The sequence below is a fragment of the Lepisosteus platostomus genome, chromosome 15 (genome assembly GCF_059453375.1).
Source record: "Lepisosteus platostomus isolate fLepPlt1 chromosome 15, fLepPlt1.hap1, whole genome shotgun sequence".
Classification (NCBI taxonomy): domain Eukaryota; kingdom Metazoa; phylum Chordata; class Actinopteri; order Semionotiformes; family Lepisosteidae; genus Lepisosteus; species Lepisosteus platostomus.
The window spans coordinates 945,251-967,883 of record NC_142625.1 but is presented as its reverse complement, the minus strand read 5'-3'; the positions used below and the strand labels follow the sequence as shown (position 1 = coordinate 967,883).

General features: G+C 53.2%; 4 non-coding genes across 4 annotated transcripts; all 4 read right to left on the bottom strand.

Moving 5' to 3' along the window:
• Positions 1–1,619: 1,619 nt before the first annotated feature.
• Positions 1,620–1,810, bottom strand: LOC148647492 (U2 spliceosomal RNA). The gene has a single exon (XR_015926842.1). It is a non-coding gene; the product is annotated as a U2 spliceosomal RNA (small nuclear RNA).
• A 3,294-nt stretch (positions 1,811–5,104) lies between these two features.
• On the bottom strand, positions 5,105–5,294 carry LOC148647491 (U2 spliceosomal RNA). Its single transcript, XR_015926922.1, has one exon. It is a non-coding gene; the product is annotated as a U2 spliceosomal RNA (small nuclear RNA).
• Positions 5,295–11,961: 6,667 nt separating this feature from the next.
• On the bottom strand, positions 11,962–12,148 carry LOC148647490 (U2 spliceosomal RNA). Its single transcript, XR_015927009.1, has one exon. It is a non-coding gene; the product is annotated as a U2 spliceosomal RNA (small nuclear RNA).
• Positions 12,149–18,494: 6,346 nt separating this feature from the next.
• Positions 18,495–18,684, bottom strand: LOC148647489 (U2 spliceosomal RNA). The gene has a single exon (XR_015927026.1). It is a non-coding gene; the product is annotated as a U2 spliceosomal RNA (small nuclear RNA).
• Positions 18,685–22,633: the final 3,949 nt, after the last annotated feature.

Sequence of the window (22,633 nt, the reverse complement as noted above, 5' to 3'; positions counted from 1 at the left end):
GACAGACCTCCACATCACAGTCAGCAGCATAATGGCCCTTCTGCCTGCATCGTCTACACGCCAAGGGTTGATCAGGGTAGTACAGATAACCTGTATAAGTTCCAATTGAGAAGTTAGCAGGAGGGTGCAAGAGCCCATCTTCAGCACTAGGGTCCGCTCTGAAACGCACCAGAAATTTCCTTTTCCCGTTCCAGACTCTCTTCCTATCCATCTCCTTGATACCCGTGCCCTGAACGTCAACAAATCTTTTAAGAAAATTAACAATGTCTGCGTCTGGGGTAAAAGGGTTGTTCATATGGACCCATATGGGTCTTGCCTCCCGTGCAAACAAAGGTTCAAGGAAAAAATGAACAAAAGGTTCCTCCAGTCTGCGAGCAGTCAAAACAGACCAAACTTTCGTGCACTGTTCAGCAGAGTAAAGTGACAAATCAAAAATCTTTTTACCTGGAAAGTCCTGGAGGCAATAGATCTCTTCAGGCTGTAAGGACAAATGCTTGAAAAGGACTTCATCCTCAAAAGCATCCCTCTTGGCAAAATCCTTGTCAGAAGCCTCCACTCGCAGCACAAAACGCACAGTATGCCTTGGTCTTGCATTCTTGCTTGAAGTCCTCTCCATCTTGTGTAGAGTGGCCGGAATCCTATCCGCCACAAAGAAAAAATCGCCGTCGCCTGGAAAAAGCCGCGCCGTCCACCCCTTCCCGCCTTTGACTCAGAGCCCAAGCCGCGGTCAGGCCACGCACTCAGGATCTTCGCCAAAAGGCCGAGAAGCGATGCCCACAAAGGCGCGGACCGACGCGCGGGCGTTCCGCTGGCGCACAGTGGCGCAGGCCGACTCCTCTGGAGCCCGGGACCCGCGCAGCTGCCGGCCTCCCTGCAGCCAGAGGCCTGCCGCGGGACTCTGCTCCCCCTCTCTCTTGCCTGCCCGCCTGCCTTCCTGCCAGTCCCGGGCGGGGGCCCTGCTCTTTGATCTTCTGTCAACGGCCCGACAACGACCGCAGCCGCAGGGGGCGCCAGCCGCCCGGCCTCCTTAGCTTAGGCCCCTCCCACCGGCAGCAGCTGCGCCCAACCGGCTGCAAGCCAAAGCCGAGCGCCAGCACCTGCGGGCAGAGGCAAGGGGCAGCTCTCTCTCGGGAGGGAGGGAGGGACGGGGACGCGCGCGCACACACACACGCCTGCCTGCCTGCCTGCCTGCCTGCCGAAAAAAAAGAAAGAAAAGGTGGATATACTAAGTTTTTGGGAGGGAAAACGCCCAGCTGTCGAAAGGGGCCCGCCTGCAGGGACGGGGACGGACACACACGCAAGCAAGCAAGCAAGCAAGCAAGCAAGCAAGCCACGCCTGCCTCCCTGGGAAAAGGCTGAAAAACCTAAGTTTTTTGGAGGGAAAACGCACGGGAGCCGAAAAGGGGGCCGGCCTGCTTGCCCAGAGAGTCGAGACGCGGGAAAGCGCACAGAGGGAGCACGGGAACCGAGAGGGCGAGAGAGAGACAGAACACAGAGACACACAGATGGGGGACGAGGGACGAGACCCGAGAAGAAGGAGCTCCAGTCCACTTCGCTTGCTCGCTCGCTCGCTCGCTAGCTAGCTAGCTACCTACGTCTGTCTTTTCACCGCTGAGAGAAGGTGGTGCACCGCTCCCGGAGGCGCTGCAATACCGGGCCGATGCGTGGAGAGGACGGAGCAAGCTCCTGATCCAGCTCCCTGTTCCAAAAATCCGTTTAATATGTGGTCCCCCGATGGGGGACGTATCAGATATTAAACTGATAAGAACAGATTTTTTTTTTTTTTTATTATACAAAATACAAAAGAAATTCCAAAAACTCCAAAAAACAAAACACAATCCCAAATACACAACAGTCACAATAACAACCAAAGTCATCTCAACCCATAATTCTGTTAAACACAAAATTCCATTCAGTAGTCAACTAACAAAAACTTCTAAACATTCCCCATCCAATTCCCAACAAATTATTACACAGCAAAAACCATACAAAACACAAATCTGTCTAAATCTATTACATAATCTCAAACCCCACTAATCTCCATAACCCCGCCCCTTATGCAAATTAAACAAAACCCCATCCCCAAACTTACAATACATTCATTCCCTTAACCCCATTATATACAGTCTGCGCCCCATCACAGTTTACAAAACACTTCCCCACCAACAACATCTCAGTTGCATCCCATCCCATATATAAGTTATCTACACAATCCAGTTCCCCTTACAAACACACCACCCATCAATCCCACTTAAAACAGAAAACATCTACTTAGTCAAAAACAAACATAGCCCAAAAGCATCCTAAATACAACTAAACACAGTCCTCATCATCTGAAACACTACTCTCACTATCCCTTCTACACAACATTTTGATAAATGAAACAACAGCATCATTACACATCGCTTTACCTTTCCCCGACACACGTAGCCCACTAAACATTCTTTTTTCCAGAAGCGAGTATTCAAAAAGAAGCTGTGGAAACTTCTTTTCTATATACCGTGACACAGCCATCACCCGTTTCCTATCCAAAGCCACCAAAAGATCTTCAAACATATTCCTATCCACTGCTTTCCTATTTTTCCCCAAAGGCCATTTAAAATGAATACGACTCTTCCTTTCCTCCCTCCACTGCTTCCACTCAATGTCTCCATCCCAAAAATCCATCTCTTCCCCCCCCATTAGCACCTCCCCCTTTAATACATCGCCCTCCTCCTTCCCAGAATCAAACTCTTCAGTTAGAACAGCGAAGGGGTTTGCACTCTCCACTGCCTGCCCACCCACTTCCACCTCTTGCCTAACAACACCTTTCCCTTTACCCTTCCCCCTCTGAGCCACTGACCAATCCCTACCCTCACCCCCCTCCGACACTTGACCAGCCCCACTTGGATCGTCGTCCTCCACCTCCTCAGGATCACCAGCCGCCACTTTCTTCCTGCGAGAGACTCCCCTCTCCGCCACTTGGCCTGTCCCGCTTGAGTCGTCGTCACCCTTCACCTCCTCAGGATCCCGATCCGCCATCCTCTTCCGACTAGGAATTCCTGGAACAGACATCCCCTGGCTCCCCGAAGGCCCCTCATCACCATCCATTTCAATGTCAGGCACACTCTCCGCCCACAACACCCTTCCTGATTCCTCGACCAACTCCTCCACCATCTCGGTGACTTCCTCCAGACCCTCTCCCTGCTTAGGGAACACCAAACCTCCATCTTTCTCCGCCACACCTCCAGCCGCCACCATAGACTCCTTCTCCGCAGACCTCTGTTCTCCTGGAGCCGCTCCCGTCCTCCTTGCAAAAGACTCTCCAGCAGTCGATCGAGCCCGGGCTGCACCTGCATAGCTCCTTGACCTTTGGAAACAGTTCTTATACACATGGCTGGCTTCACCGCACAAATTACAAGATAAGGGCTTGGCGCACTTCTCTGCCCTGTGCCCTATTTCCCCACACCTTCTGCAACAAATAACAGTGCATTCAGCTGCCACATGACCCTCCATTGCACAGTTCCGACATACAAATGGCTGCCCAGGGTAATTCAGGTGACCTCCATTCGAACCGATCATAAAGAAAGCTGGTGGGTGAACATACCCACCTTTCTCAGACGCAATAGTCCTTAAGCGCACCATGTACCTTCTTTTCCCCGTCCAGAAGTTCCTAGAGTCCATAACCTTTACACCATTCCCTTGAATGTCCACAAATCTTCTCAAAAAACATACCAGCTCAGACTCTGGCACATATGGATTATGCATATGCACAGTCAAAGGCCTTAGTTCTCTGGCAAACAATGGCTCTATAACAAAATTAACAAAGGGCAAGTTCTCCTTCTGAGCTTGAAGAACATTCCATTTCTCCATACAAACTTTCTCAGAAATAAAAGAAACATCAAAAATACCTTTCCCAGGAAAATCTTGATAGCAAAAAACATCCGGAACCTCCACGCCCAAAGCTTGGATCAGCACAATGTCCGAAAACTCCTCTCTCTTCATCCTTTCGGTTCCCGGTCTCTCCTTCCATACGAAACGAACGGAATTCCGCATCCGTCCCTCTCTGCCCAGCCACTCTCCGCCTGCCGAAGCCGCAACTCCGCCAATCGCCTCCATCGCTCCGTCCTCTCCCCTCCGGTTGACTCTGCCTCCAACAGCTGCCTCCACCGTCGCCTCCTCCGCCGCCTTCCCGACCCTCTGACTAAGACCTCGGAACTGCGGTCAAGCCACTTGAACCTTGATCTTAGCCAAAAGGCCGAGAAGCGATGCCCACAAAGGCGCGGACCGACGCGCGGGCGTTCCGCTGGCGCACAGTGGCGCAGGCCGACTCCTCTGGAGCCCGGGACCCGCGCAGCTGCCGGCCTCCCTGCAGCCAGAGGCCTGCCGCGGGACTCTGCTCCCCCTCTCTCTTGCCTGCCCGCCTGCCTTCCTGCCAGTCCCGGGCGGGGGCCCTGCTCTTTGATCTTCTGTCAACGGCCCGACAACGACCGCAGCCGCAGGGGGCGCCAGCCGCCCGGCCTCCTTAGCTTAGGCCCCTCCCACCGGCAGCAGCTGCGCCCAACCGGCTGCAAGCCAAAGCCGAGCGCCAGCACCTGCGGGCAGAGGCAAGGGGCAGCTCTCTCTCGGGAGGGAGGGAGGGACGGGGACGCGCGCGCACACACACACGCCTGCCTGCCTGCCTGCCTGCCTGCCGAAAAAAAAGAAAGAAAAGGTGGATATACTAAGTTTTTGGGAGGGAAAACGCCCAGCTGTCGAAAGGGGCCCGCCTGCAGGGACGGGGACGGACACACACGCAAGCAAGCAAGCAAGCAAGCAAGCAAGCAAGCAAGCAAGCCACGCCTGCCTCCCTGGGAAAAGGCTGAAAAACCTAAGTTTTTTGGAGGGAAAACGCACGGGAGCCGAAAAGGGGGCCGGCCTGCTTGCCCAGAGAGTCGAGACGCGGGAAAGCGCACAGAGGGAGCACGGGAACCGAGAGGGCGAGAGAGAGACAGAACACAGAGACACACAGATGGGGGACGAGGGACGAGACCCGAGAAGAAGGAGCTCCAGTCCACTTCGCTTGCTCGCTCGCTCGCTCGCTAGCTAGCTAGCTACCTACGTCTGTCTTTTCACCGCTGAGAGAAGGTGGTGCACCGCTCCCGGAGGCGCTGCAATACCGGGCCGATGCGTGGAGAGGACGGAGCAAGCTCCTGATCCAGCTCCCTGTTCCAAAAATCCGTTTAATATGTGGTCCCCCGATGGGGGACGTATCAGATATTAAACTGATAAGAACAGATTTTTTTTTTTTTTATTATACAAAATACAAAATAAAACACCAAAAACTACAAATACATAAGTCCAAAAACACAATCAAAAACAAAAAACAATTACACAGCTAAATCAAAGATATCATAATCTCATCCCTTATATAGACACAACCCACCCCAATACAATTCCCCTGCTCAAAAACAAACCCACAATTAACATGAAGCAGATATACGTACATAAAATAAACAACTTACTTGAAAAACACAGTACATGATTTCCAACCCCAACCCTATTTACCATAATCCCGCCCCTTATGCAAATTACCTTCCACCCCCAAATTCACCCAACAGTCTTATTTACAAATTACAGGAACATTAAAGGACCTAGACTATTTCCAATCCCAGATATCCACTATGGATTTCCATTTCTCCTTTGCGGCATGAAAACCCCATCTTTTTATGTCCCCTTCTACCAACCCTCTCAAATTCCATAAAAGCCTTCTATATAACCCATCTACTGTACAAACAATTCCCCTCTTGACTAACAAATTCCTGGAATTCCATAACTCAAACTTAATTAAACTAACTAGCAACCATAACACAAAGCTCTTAGCGTTTGCCCCACCTCCCACCTTCAACCCATATAACACAACTGCAGGAAGTACACAGAAAGTGGAGGACAGGCTACTAAACAAAGTTTCACATTTGTTCCAGGTCCGCTGAGCAAAATTACAGTCCCAAAACACGTGGCTGATCGACTCCACCGCATGACACCCGGCTCTAGGACACTCCTGCTGCTTTGTCAGCTTATGTTTGAACAAAACCTCACGAACTGCCAAACGACCCCAAGCGGATAGCCAGTTCAAATCCATTAGATGGTGCTGTAGCCCTCTGGGCTGGACTCGCCGCCAGACCACGTTGGGGACGCCACCTACGAGGCTGGCCTCTTCAGCTTGAGTTACTGCAGAATAGAGCCGTCTGTGGTTAAGCAGGACCTGGTGATCTTTAAGCTCAGGGTGCTGTTTCAGCCAGTGTGTCGCATGCCGATAGTGCCATGGCAGATCGTTCCCATGAGGCAAACTGTTGGACCACCGAGCCAGGGCGCGCACGTGGCTAGATAGCCAGAACCTGACAAAATACTGAAAGGGATGTGAGACTGGGGAATGCAGAGCTATACACAGGCCAGACACATATATACAGTTTAGCTTTACAGGGAAGTTGGGAACTCCCCGTCCGCCTTCTTCCACTGGGCGATACATATCGACTCTGCGCACATACTCATATTTTCCCCCCCACATGAACATAAAAACCTCCCTTACCAGATATCTGTTGAAGCGCGCAGGCATGGGATACACCGATGCTAGATAAACCAGCACAGGCAGAAACACCACTTTCAGGATCAGGACTTTACCTACAAAGGACAGCTGCTTGTTCTTCCAGTGCGTCAGCTGCAGCCTAGCCTTCTCCAGCCTCTGGGACCAATTGCACCAAGCAGCATCCTGTGCCGTGAATAACACCCCTAGAATCTTAAGGGGCCCTTGACAGATGTCCAATCCATGCGCTGGTCCCAGCTGTTCTTTCCAAGGCCCGAAGAACTTGATCTGACTTTTCCCCCTGTTTAGCTTTGCACCTGACGCGAGGGAGAAGTTCTCGAAGACGTCCAAGGCCGCCTGTAGGCTAAGGTAAGAGCTGAGAAATAGGGTAACATCGTCAGCATATAATGCCACCTTAACTCTTTTTCCTCCACTCCCAGGTACGAGGATCCCGTCAATGGATGGCTCCTTCTGGACTGCCCGCGCATAAGGTTCCATATATAGTGCAAAAAGTAATGGGGACAGGGGGCAGCCCTGACGCACACCAGACTCTTGGAGAACCAGTCCTCCCAGGTGCCCGTTCACCAGAACTCTACTGCCAACCTGTGAGTACAGTATTTTTAACCAGCCCAGCATGACAGGGCCGAATCCCATCTTCTCCATCACTTGCCAGACAAAGGTGTGTGAGACATTGTCAAAAGCTTTTTCTAGGTCCAAGCTGGCGATCAGCAACGGGACGTTCCTGTTCTCGGACCACGCTATCACATCCCGTACTAGTTGGAGGGTCCAGCTGGCACGCCGACCTCGAACCCCGCAGGTTTGGTCCCAACCGATCACATGAGCTAGGACCCCCTTCAAGCGGTTTACCAGCACTTTAGCGATCAGCTTATAGTCCACGCACAACATCTGCAGCGGCCTCCAGTTCTTAAGGTCCTTTGCAGGTCCCTTTTTATACAACAGTGTGAGGATTCCCTCCCTCATAGACTCACACATAGCCTTCCTACGAAAGATTTCCTCCGTCACCTGAAGTAAGATTGGCCCTAAGATATCCCAGAACGTCCGATAAAATTCGGCTGGTAGTCCGTCTTTACCTGGTACCTTACCAGCCTTCATGCCGAGCAGAGCGTCGCCAAGTTCCTGCAAGCTTATAGGAGCCTCCAACTGTTCTTGGGCTTTGACAGGAACCTGCGCTGTAATACCGCTCAGCAGCTTTGCACCCATGGCCTCGTCCACCGTCTTTAGGGAAAAAAGACATTGGTAAAAGTGCCTCACCACTTCCAGCATCTCCTCACTACTAGTAACTATTTTCCCCTCCGAAGTCTGAATGCCAGTCATCACACTGCGCTTCTGTCTCTGACGAATTTGCCGGAAGAAAAAACTGGAACATGTTTCGTGAGATTGTATGAACTGCACGTGGGCTCTGAACAGGTAACTCCTTGCCTTTTGCTCGTGATAAGTGCGCAGTTCAGCTTTAGCTGCTGCAATATCTTCAGGGCACACTGACATATCCTTATTACACTGGGAAAACAAGGTGTTTAATCTTTCCTGCAGCGCCCTGCCCTTCTGCCGCTCACGCTTGAGCCTTGCTCTGCCATAAATTCTGGTCTCCTTTCTAATTTTCTTTTTTAAGTGTTCCCACCAATCAATCAGGGGAGTCCCCAGATTCCTCTCCTTCCACCATGTTTGCAATTTGTACCTCATTACCTTGACATATTCGTCTTCTCTTAGGTTCTCCGTATTTAACTTCCACACCCCACGCCCAAACTGGTTCCTTAAATGTGGAAAATGGGCCTCTACTAGGGCATGGTCAGAAAAACCTACCGGCAGCACCACCACCTTCTCCACAGGTACGTCCAGTGAGGCGAATACATAATCAAGGCGCTTCACAGTACCTTGAGCGTTCCTCCACGTGGCCTCTGCTTTCTCCTTTCGGATCCGGTAGGCGCAGTCGTAAAGTCCAAACTGTGCTAGAAGAAGATTGAGCTGCTTTGCCCCTGGATCCCTCTTATCTTGGAGGTCCACGTTAAAGTCTCCTCCCATGATGATCCATTTGTTGGTAAGGCAAACAGGATAAAGTTCCTTAAAGAAATCTGCCCGTAAAGCCATCATTGCCGGGGCATACACACACACACACCGAAAGCAATTCTCACCCGAACAAATATCCAAATATAAGGCTCTCCCAGGCACTACATTCACACATTTCTCCACTATAAAATTGCGATTGCCAAATAAAACTCCAACTCCCGAGGAGTGGACACCTCCGATATTCCATCTAGAATCTCCTCTGTCCCACTCACGAGTGAACTGTATGACGTCTCTTTCATCTTTTAGATGGACTTCCTGCACCAAACAAATATCAAAAACCATGGTTTTCAGGTAAGAAAAAAAGGCCGTCCTCTTTACTAAGTTCCTTAAACCCCGAATATTTAAAGTTAATATTTTCAACATTAGGGGGCAGTAAAAAGGCTCATCAGCTCCATGTAGGCTTGACGCACTGACGCCTCCCTTTGTCCCTGCAAATATAGTTTATCTATTTTACCTCCTGATCGCGTACAGCCAACTGACACTCCTTCATGCAACCTCAGCACACGTCGGAAGTTTGACGGCCGGGGCGGGTACTGCACGTTTCCGTTCTTCCAGGCACAGGCCTCCAAAAACTGCAGCGGGACCTCCAGAATCTTCAGCACTTTGTCAGGGCGCCTTTCCACCCCCACCTCGTACATCTCCTTCAGTTCTCCCTTGTCCCTTATCCATTTCTTTACAAAGTCACCCAACAACATCTTCTTATTGGTCGCATCTATCTGGTTGCGGCCCTTTACTTCGAGGGTTGAAATCTCCTCACCAGAGTGCTCACAACGCACGACAATCCCTGCCGGAGATAGCCCTTGCTCATTGAAGGTCCTAGGCCAGACTATTTTGCTGGCCTTTTCGTCCCATTTACAGAACTTCTTGAACCTCATAGGTACCTCAGCGAATATAAAGACATCTCGTTCTTCTCTCTGCAGGGCGACGCGTGGCTGCATGTGTTCTTCTGAGGCTTCTGCCGAGGTCGGGGTCATCTCCGTTTCTGGAATGACAAAGCCTGAGGACATACCCGACTCTGCCGTAAGGGGGGGGTCACCCACACCACTTACCTCGCCCTCCGACCCTAGTGGAGTAGATTCGGCCTGGGCCAACGAATCTGTGGCCATCGACTCAAGGTATTCCATGGGATCTACACCCGATTTCTTCACCAAGGGCGGCACATCATTTTCCGCCTTTCTTTTCACAACTTTCCTGGCCTGGACGGTGTCCATGGCCTCCTCTTCATCCACTCTGTCCCCCCAGTCTGACCCTACTTCCTCCGCAGAGGGCAGGCTTGATTCCTCAGCCAACGCTCTTATATGCTCTAGCGCGGCGAGCGAGACCCCACCTTCCTCCTCTGCGCTCCCCAGGACCTCCTCAGCACTCACCGGAGCCTCCGTCTCTTCTTCGCCGCTGCGATCTTCTGCTGAGGTAAGTGCTGTTGCCGTCTGCCTGTGGTCCGTTACCTCCTGCCCTTGATCCACACCCTCAGGTTCCATCACCTCCTCGCCAGCGTCAGGGACCAGCGACGCCGGTGCCGGGCCCTCTGCTGCATCTTCTGCCTGGTGAACTGAGGTAACACTTGCTGCCGATGTGCCACCCGCCACGGCTGCGAAACTCATACCTTTCTTTGGGCACGCCCTGTAAATGTGCCCAGAGACCCCGCACAGATTACATTTCGGCTCAGCCCTGCACATGAAGGTGCTGTGCCCCACAGTATCACACCTTCGACAGACCTCCACATCACAGTCAGCAGCATAATGGCCCTTCTGCCTGCATCGTCTACACGCCAAGGGTTGATCAGGGTAGTACAGATAACCTGTATAAGTTCCAATTGAGAAGTTAGCAGGAGGGTGCAAGAGCCCATCTTCAGCACTAGGGTCCGCTCTGAAACGCACCAGAAATTTCCTTTTCCCGTTCCAGACTCTCTTCCTATCCATCTCCTTGATACCCGTGCCCTGAACGTCAACAAATCTTTTAAGAAAATTAACAATGTCTGCGTCTGGGGTAAAAGGGTTGTTCATATGGACCCATATGGGTCTCGCCTCCCGTGCAAACAAAGGTTCAAGGAAAAAATGAACAAAAGGTTCCTCCAGTCTGCGAGCAGTCAAAACAGACCAAACTTTCGTGCACTGTTCAGCAGAGTAAAGTGACAAATCAAAAATCTTTTTACCTGGAAAGTCCTGGAGGCAATAGATCTCTTCAGGCTGTAAGGACAAATGCTTGAAAAGGACTTCATCCTCGAAAGCATCCCTCTTGGCAAAATCCTTGTCAGAAGCCTCCACTCGCAGCACAAAACGCACAGTATGCCTTGGTCTTGCATTCTTGCTTGAAGTCCTCTCCATCTTGTGTAGAGTGGCCGGAATCCTATCCGCCACAAAGAAAAAATCGCCGTCGCCTGGAAAAAGCCGCGCCGTCCACCCCTTCCCGCCTTTGACTCAGAGCCCAAGCCGCGGTCAGGCCACGCACTCAGGATCTTCGCCAAAAGGCCGAGAAGCGATGCCCACAAAGGCGCGGACCGACGCGCGGGCGTTCCGCTGGCGCACAGTGGCGCAGGCCGACTCCTCTGGAGCCCGGGACCCGCGCAGCTGCCGGCCTCCCTGCAGCCAGAGGCCTGCCGCGGGACTCTGCTCCCCCTCTCTCTTGCCTGCCCGCCTGCCTTCCTGCCAGTCCCGGGCGGGGGCCCTGCTCTTTGATCTTCTGTCAACGGCCCGACAACGACCGCAGCCGCAGGGGGCGCCAGCCGCCCGGCCTCCTTAGCTTAGGCCCCTCCCACCGGCAGCAGCTGCGCCCAACCGGCTGCAAGCCAAAGCCGAGCGCCAGCACCTGCGGGCAGAGGCAAGGGGCAGCTCTCTCTCGGGAGGGAGGGAGGGACGGGGACGCGCGCGCACACACACACGCCTGCCTGCCTGCCTGCCTGCCTGCCGAAAAAAAAGAAAGAAAAGGTGGATATACTAAGTTTTTGGGAGGGAAAACGCCCAGCTGTCGAAAGGGGCCCGCCTGCAGGGACGGGGACGGACACACACGCAAGCAAGCAAGCAAGCAAGCAAGCAAGCAAGCAAGCAAGCCACGCCTGCCTCCCTGGGAAAAGGCTGAAAAACCTAAGTTTTTTGGAGGGAAAACGCACGGGAGCCGAAAAGGGGGCCGGCCTGCTTGCCCAGAGAGTCGAGACGCGGGAAAGCGCACAGAGGGAGCACGGGAACCGAGAGGGCGAGAGAGAGACAGAACACAGAGACACACAGATGGGGGACGAGGGACGAGACCCGAGAAGAAGGAGCTCCAGTCCACTTCGCTTGCTCGCTCGCTCGCTCGCTAGCTAGCTAGCTACCTACGTCTGTCTTTTCACCGCTGAGAGAAGGTGGTGCACCGCTCCCGGAGGCGCTGCAATACCGGGCCGATGCGTGGAGAGGACGGAGCAAGCTCCTGATCCAGCTCCCTGTTCCAAAAATCCGTTTAATATGTGGTCCCCCGATGGGGGACGTATCAGATATTAAACTGATAAGAACAGATTTTTTTTTTTTTTTTTTTTTTATTAAAACAAATCATAACAAGTCATACACTGAATCACAATCGACAACAAAAAACCATCAGTTAGACAACCTAGGGTAACAGACTAACAAAATCAAATCATCACATTATACAAAGAAACTTTTCCAGATTTAACAGAAAAAATTACATAGCAAACACAAAGTCTTGACACATTCATACTTAGGTACAGTTGTTCATCACTTCCCACCCCCGTCACTCTGCTATCCGATATACATCTCATTTCCATAGCTCCACCCCTTATGCAAACTACCCATTTAAGCCCCACATTTACTCTTTCTTATTTCTACTTTAAACCCCTAACACAAACAAATCTTTCCATCTTTCTTTTGCCGCAGAAAATCCCCACTTCCTTATGTCCCACTTCACCCGGTTCCCAATGTCATGTCTCACTCTCCATACCACAGCTCCCACTGACCCTTGCACCCCATGTTTCACTAAATTACTTCTGTCTTGCCACACATACAATTTCACCAAACTAATCAACAACCACACCAAAAACTTCTCATTCCACTTCTTTACCCCAGCCAAACCTTTTATCACCATCTCGTAGCTTAGCCGTTCCTGTGAAAAAAAAGATGGCACCCACCCTGTGCACTCCCTCCACACCTGCTGTGTAAAGTCACATTCCCAAAAAACATGTTTAACTGTTTCCTCCCTGGTACACATCAAACGGGGACATTCTTTCTGTCTGGATAAGCCATGTTTATTCAGAACCTCCCTCACCGCCAGCCTACCCCATACACACAACCAGTTCAGATCACACATCCTGTTGTCCAAGGGCTTGGGTTGTATGCGTGTCCAGGTTCCGCGGGACACTCCCACCACTGCTGCACTGTTGTCCTCTCTCAGCTCCTTGTACATTGCCCGGTGGCTAAGGGAAGTTAACCCTGCCTTTACCGCCTGATGATTCCTCAGCCAATGCACCGCGTGCCGATAGTGCCACGGTAGTCGCTCTGCTTTTGGCGTAGTATTTGTCCACTGTACCAGGTGTTTCATTACAGGGGCGAACCACAGATGAACAAAAAACTTGCAGAAATGCGCCGGATTGCCATGCAGGACTTCACAAAGGCTGGAGACAAAAGCACAGTCAATCTTCAAAGGTAAGTCTGGGACCCCCCTCCCTCCTTCCTCCACTGACCTGTACATATCTGTGCGCCTGATGTATTCATATTTTTGCCCCCACATGAAAGCAAAAACCGTGCGTACTAGTTCCTTCCGCAACCTGGCCGGCATAGGATAAACCACTGCCAGGTGGAAAAGCAGCGGCATTACCTCAACTTTCAAAACCAATACCTTCCCAAGAAAAGTCAGAGACCTATGCTGCCACAATCCCAGCTTTGTGTTCACTTTCTTTATTTTCTCCTCCCAGTTCAGCCGGGCGGCACCTTCAGAGTGGAACTGGACTCCGAGGATCTTGACTGGGGACTGCAACACTGAGAGCCCTCCAATCTCGTCCTTTTTCTCTCTCCAGGTACCCCAGTACTTGATCGTGCTCTTACTCTTGTTTAGCCTTGCCCCCGTACCGACCTCAAATTCCTGAGCAATGCTGAGTACACGGTGCAGACTCTCCTCTGAGCTCAAGAACAGGGTGATGTCATCTGCGTATGCAATGGCCTTCACCTGCCTTCCTTTGCTTCCCGGCACCATGACGCCTCTCACTCCTGGGTCTTCCCGGATCCTGTCCAAAAAAGGCTCCAAATACAAAATATAAAGCAGAGGGGACAGGGGGCACCCCTGTCGCACACCACAGGAAACGGGGATTCCTCCACCTACCGCACCATTAATGCGCACTCTTGTCTCCACCGACCTGTACAGTGTTCTTATCCACTCAATGAACTTCGCGCTCACTCCCATCTTTGCTAGAATCTCCCATAAGACTGCATGATGGACTCTGTCAAACGCCTTGTTTTGGTCGAGATTGACTAGCATCAAAGGAAGCTTTCTGTCGTCCACCCACTCCACCACATCTCTCACAAGTTGTAAATTCCAAGAGATCTTCCTCCCAGCCACTGCACAAGTCTGATCTTCACTTACCAAGTGCGGCATGATGTCTCTTAGCCTCCTCACCAAGACTCTTGCGAGGATCTTATAGTCCGTGCATAACAATTGGATAGGCCTCCAGTTGTCCAGCTCAGACTTTTCCCCCTTCTTCTTATATATCAGGGCCAAGATCCCGGTCTTCATGGAAGGTCCCAACTCCCCGATCTCTAAGATTTCGGTAAAAACCTGTAGTAGAAAGGGCTCCACCTGTTCCCAAAAAACATCATAAAAATCGGTAGGCAAGCCATCCACACCGGGAGCAGTACCTTTACGCAGGCCTCTCATGGCCTCTCTTATTTCCCCAGCTGTTATGGGGGCCGTCAAACCAGCATCATCCTGGATCTTGTTTTGCACTCTGGCCATCAACCTGCTCCGCACTTCTCCATCCACCTGTTTTTCTGCAAAAAGAGCTCCGTAATAGTTCATAGCACATTCCAACATCTCGTCAGTGCTTTCCGCCACATCCCCGTTTCCACTCACCAGCTTCTCCATCCAGGTTTCCTCCTGCTGTGTTCTCACTGAGCTAAAAAACTGAGATGAGCATTGTTCTTCCCCCTCCAGCTGGGTACCTCTAAGCCGAAACAGATACTCCTTGGCTCTTCGCAGCCATTTTGCCCGGAGCAAAGCTTTCACCCTAGTGACGGCTTCCACATTAAAATCCCGCCCTTGGTTAGCTTCAGTGTAAAGCCTCTCTAGCTCCCTTTGGAGGCCAGTCAGTTCTTCCCTCTCACTCTGTCGGCGCGCTGCGCAGTAGGTCTTAGTGATCTTGGCAATTATTCGCTTACAAGTCTCCCACCACTCTGTTGCCGTCGCAAACCTTTGCCGCATCTCCGCAAAGTGTTTGAGCAGGCGAATAACACTGGCCTGATACTCCTTATCCTCTAGCACCATTCGGTTTAGCCTCCAATATCTCGTCTGAAAGCCCGCTTTCCCAGCATTAAAAGTCACAAACAAACAGGCGTGGTCTGAAAACCATAAGGGTACTACTGCCTTTTCCCTTATGTCCAAACCTAGATTATGAAAAATATAATCCAAACGTCTTCGTATTCCACGGCTGTTGTCCCAAGTGTAATGGTTTAGGTCTTTAAACCCGTCTTTTAGCTTAAACCCATTTATAATCTTCCCTAGTGCAGCATTCCCTTCCCCTTGTGTGTCCGTCAGATCAGTGTTAAAATCCCCAACTAACAACACGCCTCTATTTGTAAAAAGCGCGGGTTCCAAGTCTTTCAGAAAATCACTTTGCATCCTCCTGTCTGCAGGCGCATACACTCCAATCACTCTTAAAGGCACATCCCTCCACCGCCCATCTACTACCAGCAATCTGCCAGGAACTATTGATCTAACATCCTGTGGCATGAAATCTCTAGTACCACAAAGTATACCTATTCCGGAGGAATGGACTCCTCCTATGCTCCACCAAGATCTTCCGCCACTCCACTCCTTCCGGAATTGATCTGCGTCCTTGTGTCCAGCTAAATGTACTTCCTGCAATACACAAATATCAAACCGCCGCGCCTTTACCTCATCGAAGACAGCTGTCCTTTTTTCTTTATTTTTCAGTCCTCTCACATTGATAGTTGCAACAGTGAGGGTCATGGCATGTCGCTAGAGCTCTCACTGTCCATCCCGTCCTCTGAGAGCCCTGTCGAGGGGCTGATCGTCCCAATAAGACTGGCCGCCCTCTCCGGTTCCACATACCCCCTCTCGTTGAAATCTCCTACCTCCATCTCCACATCCATTCCTTCTGCCCGGCCCGGTGTGTCGGGTAGGCATGAGGCACATGGACTCTCGTCCCCCTGCAGACCAGCCATTACGGAGAACGGGTTGCAAGACCCAGTCGCCCGCACCGGCTGCCCCGGCGGCAAAGACCCCTCCATGTCCTCCGATCCTCCCGGATCTTCCTGGCGATGCTCCAGGACCTCCTGGCCGCCTTCTCCTTCTCCTTGACTCCGCTCGCCTCCTTCTGCCACCCCAGCACCTGCTTTAATTTTGGCCTTCTTACCTTCGGACGAAACTTGTTCGTCATTGTCCCCTCGGTGCCTCTTAGGGTTCACCTTTCCACCTGTGCTCTCCTCCTCTCGCCCGCTTTCCGGCTCCGTTTCTTGCACTGTTTCCTGCGCCATTTCCTGCGCCGTTTCCTGCACCACTTCCCGCTCCACTCCCTGCGCTGCCTCCTGCGCCGCCTCCTGCGCTGTTTCCTGCGCTGTTTCCGTAGGACTCTGGACTGTCTCCTCCGGCTGCTCTGCTGGACGAACACCTGCTGATCCCGCCCCACCACTGCTCTCTCGGGGCCCCCGGCCTTCCTCCGCAACCTTTACCTTCCCTCCTCCAGCAGGCAAATTCTTCCCACGTCTCCTCCTCCTCTCCTTGGAACGTACGCGCTGCCCGCTCCACTCCTCCTCCTCCTCCTCCTCGTCCTCCGCCTCGATGGCACTCTCCAGAAGTCCCTTTTTCGCTGCAACATAGCTCAGATCTCTCCAAAGACAACTCCTATACCCGTGGGTATCAGCCCCACACAAAGAACACAATTTGATACGACAGTTCTTTTTCATGTGTCCCCTTTCATGGCATCTTGTGCACTCTGTTGCTTTACAGTCCTTTTCAAAATGTCCAATTTCATAACAGCGGCGACAAAAAGGGGGCTGATCACGGTAGAAAAGGTACCCACGACTCGAACCCAACGAAAACAGGGCTGGGGGGTGTGAAAACCCTCCTATATAATTCGGATTGGCCCTCAGCGTAACATTATACTGCCACCTCCCGGTCCAATAACCAAACCTGCCGTTAATTTTCTTTGGTTTCCCCGCAGATTCGGTATGTGCTTCTAAAAAAGCCGTGACATCATCCTCCTCCACAAACGGATCATACATGTGCACAATAATTGACCTGGTGTCATCTGTAGCCAATCCCAAACACTTAAAATCTCTCAGCCATTGCCTCTCCGCCTTTTCCACACACAACTCCGATACCTTCTTGTATGTTGCTTCATCCCGCAAAGACATGTCGAAATATCTTCCTGGTCGGTTCTGCTGTATACACTTAGCATCATAAGTTCCTACCTGTAGGGTCTTCATCACAACCTTCTCCACAAATTCCTCTCTTCCCGGCATCTCTCTCTCCAGGTTCCACTCAAACCGAATCGTCCACTTCACACTCGGCCCATTCCCCTGCTTTTCAGCAGGATCCATAGCCCAGGCCATCGCAAGGATGACCAGGGCCCGACGCTCCTCCGCTCCTTCCTCGGCTCTCTCTCTCTGCCAACAAAAAAAGATCCGGGATCTCCTCCTGTCTGTCCGCACTTCAGTCCTCCAGGTAAGTTTGGCCGCACCGCTCCGCTCCGCTCTCCAGCCGCTCCTCCGCCGCCCTTCTCGTCCCCCAGCCCAGTCGTCAAGCCGCGGTCAGGCCACGTACTTTTCAGATCTGAGCCAAAAGGCCGAGAAGCGATGCCCACAAAGGCGCGGACCGACGCGCGGGCGTTCCGCTGGCGCACAGTGGCGCAGGCCGACTCCTCTGGAGCCCGGGACCCGCGCAGCTGCCGGCCTCCCTGCAGCCAGAGGCCTGCCGCGGGACTCTGCTCCCCCTCTCTCTTGCCTGCCCGCCTGCCTTCCTGCCAGTCCCGGGCGGGGGCCCTGCTCTTTGATCTTCTGTCAACGGCCCGACAACGACCGCAGCCGCAGGGGGCGCCAGCCGCCCGGCCTCCTTAGCTTAGGCCCCTCCCACCGGCAGCAGCTGCGCCCAACCGGCTGCAAGCCAAAGCCGAGCGCCAGCACCTGCGGGCAGAGGCAAGGGGCAGCTCTCTCTCGGGAGGGAGGGAGGGACGGGGACGCGCGCGCACACACACACGCCTGCCTGCCTGCCTGCCTGCCTGCCGAAAAAAAAGAAAGAAAAGGTGGATATACTAAGTTTTTGGGAGGGAAAACGCCCAGCTGTCGAAAGGGGCCCGCCTGCAGGGACGGGGACGGACACACACGCAAGCAAGCAAGCAAGCAAGCAAGCAAGCAAGCAAGCAAGCCACGCCTGCCTCCCTGGGAAAAGGCTGAAAAACCTAAGTTTTTTGGAGGGAAAACGCACGGGAGCCGAAAAGGGGGCCGGCCTGCTTGCCCAGAGAGTCGAGACGCGGGAAAGCGCACAGAGGGAGCACGGGAACCGAGAGGGCGAGAGAGAGACAGAACACAGAGACACACAGATGGGGGACGAGGGACGAGACCCGAGAAGAAGGAGCTCCAGTCCACTTCGCTTGCTCGCTCGCTCGCTCGCTAGCTAGCTAGCTACCTACGTCTGTCTTTTCACCGCTGAGAGAAGGTGGTGCACCGCTCCCGGAGGCGCTGCAATACCGGGCCGATGCGTGGAGAGGACGGAGCAAGCTCCTGATCCAGCTCCCTGTTCCAAAAATCCGTTTAATATGTGGTCCCCCGATGGGGGACGTATCAGATATTAAACTGATAAGAACAGATTTTTTTTTTTTTTTTTTTTTTTATTATAAAAGAGTACAAAAAACCGTCACATTATACTACCCACCAATGTCCTCACACCCATGTGATCAAACCCTTCCACCTTTCTTTCGATGCTGCGAACCCCCATCTGATAATGTCCCATCTGATCCGACGGGTTATGTCCGTCTTCACCCGTCTGTGGATTCCGGCGACCGACACCTCCACCCCGTGCCTGATCAGTTCAGTTCGGGCATCCCACACGAAGATTTTCGTGATGCTGATCAGGAGCCACAGGAGGAAGCTCGTATTCCAGTTGCGGGAACCGGGTACGCCCTTCATCACTGTGCGCAGTGACAGCGAGCCATCCAGACCAACCTGTGCGAAAAGCCGTTTGCTCGAACTCCAGACTCTCTGCACAAACCCGCACTCCCAAAATACGTGACTCACGGTCTCTTCACCTGTGCAGCCATGTCTTGGGCACTGACTCTGTTTCGCCAGGCCATGAGCATGCATCACTGCCCTCACCGCCATACGACCCCATACTCCAAGCCAGTTCAGATCCTTGAGCTTATTGTCCAGGCCCTTGGGTTGGGCCTGCTGCCAGATCTCTCTTGACACACCCGGAATCGCTGGCCGCTCTGACGTCAGGATGATTTTGTACATCAGTCGGTGATTTAGCGTTGTCGTGCCTTCTTTGACCTCCGGGTGCGCCCGCAGCCACCGCACTGCGTGACGGTAGTGCGGTGGGAGTCGCTCTGCCTTTGGGGTCCTGTTGTTCCAGACGGTCAAGTGACGCATGCTCGCCGTGAGCCAAAGGCTCACAAATCGACTGCACAGGTGGGGCGGGTTTTCGTGCAGGATCACGCACAGGCTGGCCGTAAACGCACAGTCCAGTTTTACTGGAAAATCCACGATCCCCCTCCCACCATCTTCTATGGGCCTGCACATATCTGGTCTCTTAATGCGCTCATAGGTTTGACCCCACACGAACCCGAAAATAAGCCTGGTCAGCTCCTTCCGTTTTCCGACAGGTAGGGGGTACACTACCGCCAGGTGAAGCAGAAGGGGCAGGATCTCAACCTTCAGCACCAGCGCCTTCCCGATCCACGTCAAGGACCGCTTCTGCCAAAGGCCCAGTTTCTGACTCACTTTCCGGAACCTGGCCTCCCAGTTCAGGGTGGGGGGGTCCGAGTTGTGAAAAAGGACCCCCAGGATTTTCATCGGCCCTGTCGTCCTCGTTAAGCCACCCAAGGTCTTTGGTTCACACAACCAGGTCCCGAACAGCTTCACCAGGCTTTTGGCACGGTTCAAACGGGCGCCGGTGCCTCTAGAAAAATCCTCCACAATGGCCAGGGCTCTTCCCAAGCTACTTTCAGAGCTCAGGAAGAGCGTGACGTCATCCGCGTAGGCGGCGATCTTGACCGCCTGCCCCCCGCCACCTGGCACTTGAATGCCTTGTACTCCGGGGTCTTTCCGTAGCTCGTCCAACAACAGTTCCAGGAAAATGACGTACAACAGGGGAGAAAGCGGACAGCCTTGTCGCACACCACAGCTTACAGGGATGCTCCTTCCTACTACGCCGTTGACACATACCCGGGATTTGGCACCATTATATAGCGCCTTGACCCACTTGACGAATGTCTCCGGTAGGCCTTTCTTGCGCAAGAGTGCCCACAAGATCTCATGATGGACCCGGTCGAAAGCCTTCGTCTGATCCAGGCTCACCAGCATGAGTGGCAGGCCTCTGTCCTCCACCCAAGCGATGACATCTCGGGTCAGCTGGAGGTTCCAGCTGATCTTGCGTCCTGCCACGCTGCATGTCTGGTCCGCCCGGACCATCACTGGCATTACCGTTCTCAGGCGGCCTCCCAACACCCTGGCCAAGATCTTGTAGTCAGTGCACAGGAGCTGGATAGGCCGCCAATTCCCCAGGTCCGCCCTGTCTCCTCCTTTGTAGAGCAAGGAGACGATGCCGGTCTGCATACTAGAACCCAGGCTGCCCTTATCCAGGGCCTCGTTGAAAACCGGCACCAGGAAAGGCTCCAGTTGTTCCCAAAAGGCGTGGTAAAAGTCAGTCGGCAGGCCATCCGCGCCAGGGACAGTGCCCTTCTTCAGGCCGAGCATTGCGGTCTTGATTTCTGCCCCTGACACCGGCCCGACCAGTGTAGAGGGGTCCTCTACCACCTTCTCCACACCTTCCAGAAGCCTATCCCTGATGCTGGGATCCGTCTCCTTCTCCGCGAACAGGGTTGAGTAAAATCTTGTGGCACACTCCAGCATCCCGGGTATGTCCGTGGTTACAGTCCCGTCTTCCTTCCGAATGGCTTCAAAGAGCTTCCGCTCTTGTTTCTGCCGCACCACCCCAAAGAATTGGGGCGAGCAGCGTTCGTCTCCTTCCCGCCAAACTCCCTGAAGCCTAAAAAGGAAGTCTCTGGCTCTCTGTAACCACTTGTCTCTAAGCAGGCCTCTTACTTGTGCGATTCTCTCGCCGTTGAAGGCGCCCCCCTGGTTCAGCTGCTCGTACAGTGCCTCCAGCTCTTCTTGCAGTCTGGTACACTGGCGGTCCTCCAGGCTCCGCCGGATACAACAGTACCTCCTGGTGACCGAAGCGATGGTGTCTTTGCAGGCCTCCCACCAGTGTACCGCTGAACTAAAGAGTTCCCTCCTCTTCTCAAAGTCCTTCAGCACTGTCACAATCTTCTCTCGGTATCTCGCCTCTTGTAGAACCTGTTGGTTCAATTTCCAGTAGCCAGCCCGGAAACCGGGGTCCTCAATACCGAAAGAGACTGAGAGCAGCTGGTGGTCCGAGAACCAGGTAGGGGTCACCTGCCTGCTTAGAATCCTCCACTTTGCAGTAGAAAGGACATAGTCCAGGCGTCTGAAAATTCCCTTTCCATCATCCCAGGTGTGGTGTGCAGTGTTGGCAAACCCGTCCCGCAGGCTGAAGTCCGTAATTAAGGACCTCAACAGGTGAACTCCCTCGCCGTGCGAATCCCCCAGGTCGATGTTGAAATCACCGCCCACGATCAGCTCTCTGTTGGTATACAGCAGGGGCTCCAAATCTCTCAAGAAGGAGCCCTGCTGACGTCTGTCTGCTGGGACGTACACACTGATAAGTCTAATCTTGATGTTTTTCCAGTTCCCGTCCACTACCAGCAGACGTCCTGGGATCACCGAGCTGACCGTGTGAGCGGTGAACCCTGGCGAACCGCACAGGATGCCGACGCCAGAGGAGTTCACCCCTCCGACGCTCCACCAAGAAGGACCCTTCCTCCACTCCTTCGAGAAGGTCCTGACGTCGTCAAGGCCCTTTAAATGGACTTCCTGGACAAAACACAAATCCAAGTTCCTGCGGGACAGGTACTTGAAGACTGCCGCTCGCTTCTCCCGTGCCCTCAAACCCCTCACGTTAGCAGTTGCTACCGTGAAGGTCATGGTGGATCTGGGGGGGCGTCACTCTCCATTCCTATTTCGGGGCCGGGCTCGGATGAGCTCTCCGCCCCTGATGTACTGCCGCTGTCAGATGTTTCCAGGAACTGTCGGGGCGTCCAAGGGCTCGCGTCCGACTCCTGCACAGGAGTGGGTGTGTCGGGCGCACCGCCAGTGTACGGGCTGTCGCCTGCCAGTGCAGCCAACGGCACTGAGAAGGCAGCCCGGCCAGGTCCATCCCCTTGTCCTGGGGGAAGAGATTCTACCGCGCTCTCAGGCTCCGAGTCGCTTGTCTCCGACTGGGGCTCTTCCTCCTCCATCCTCTCGGGTTCTGACGTCTCTTCCTGTAGATCTTCCAGCTCTGCTCTTTCCGCCGTCTTTTTCTTCTTCTCCTGAGTCGCCTTCTTTGCCTTCCCGTCCCGCTGCCGCTTTTGCTTCTTCATCCCCGAGGGCGCTAGGACCGTCATCCTCTCTTCCTCTAATGGCGCCATCACCACCGATGTTTCGACCGCCCTCGGGGCCTTCACCACGTCCGCCCATCTTGGGCCGGCACCTCCTGCCTCCCTTGATGTTCCCG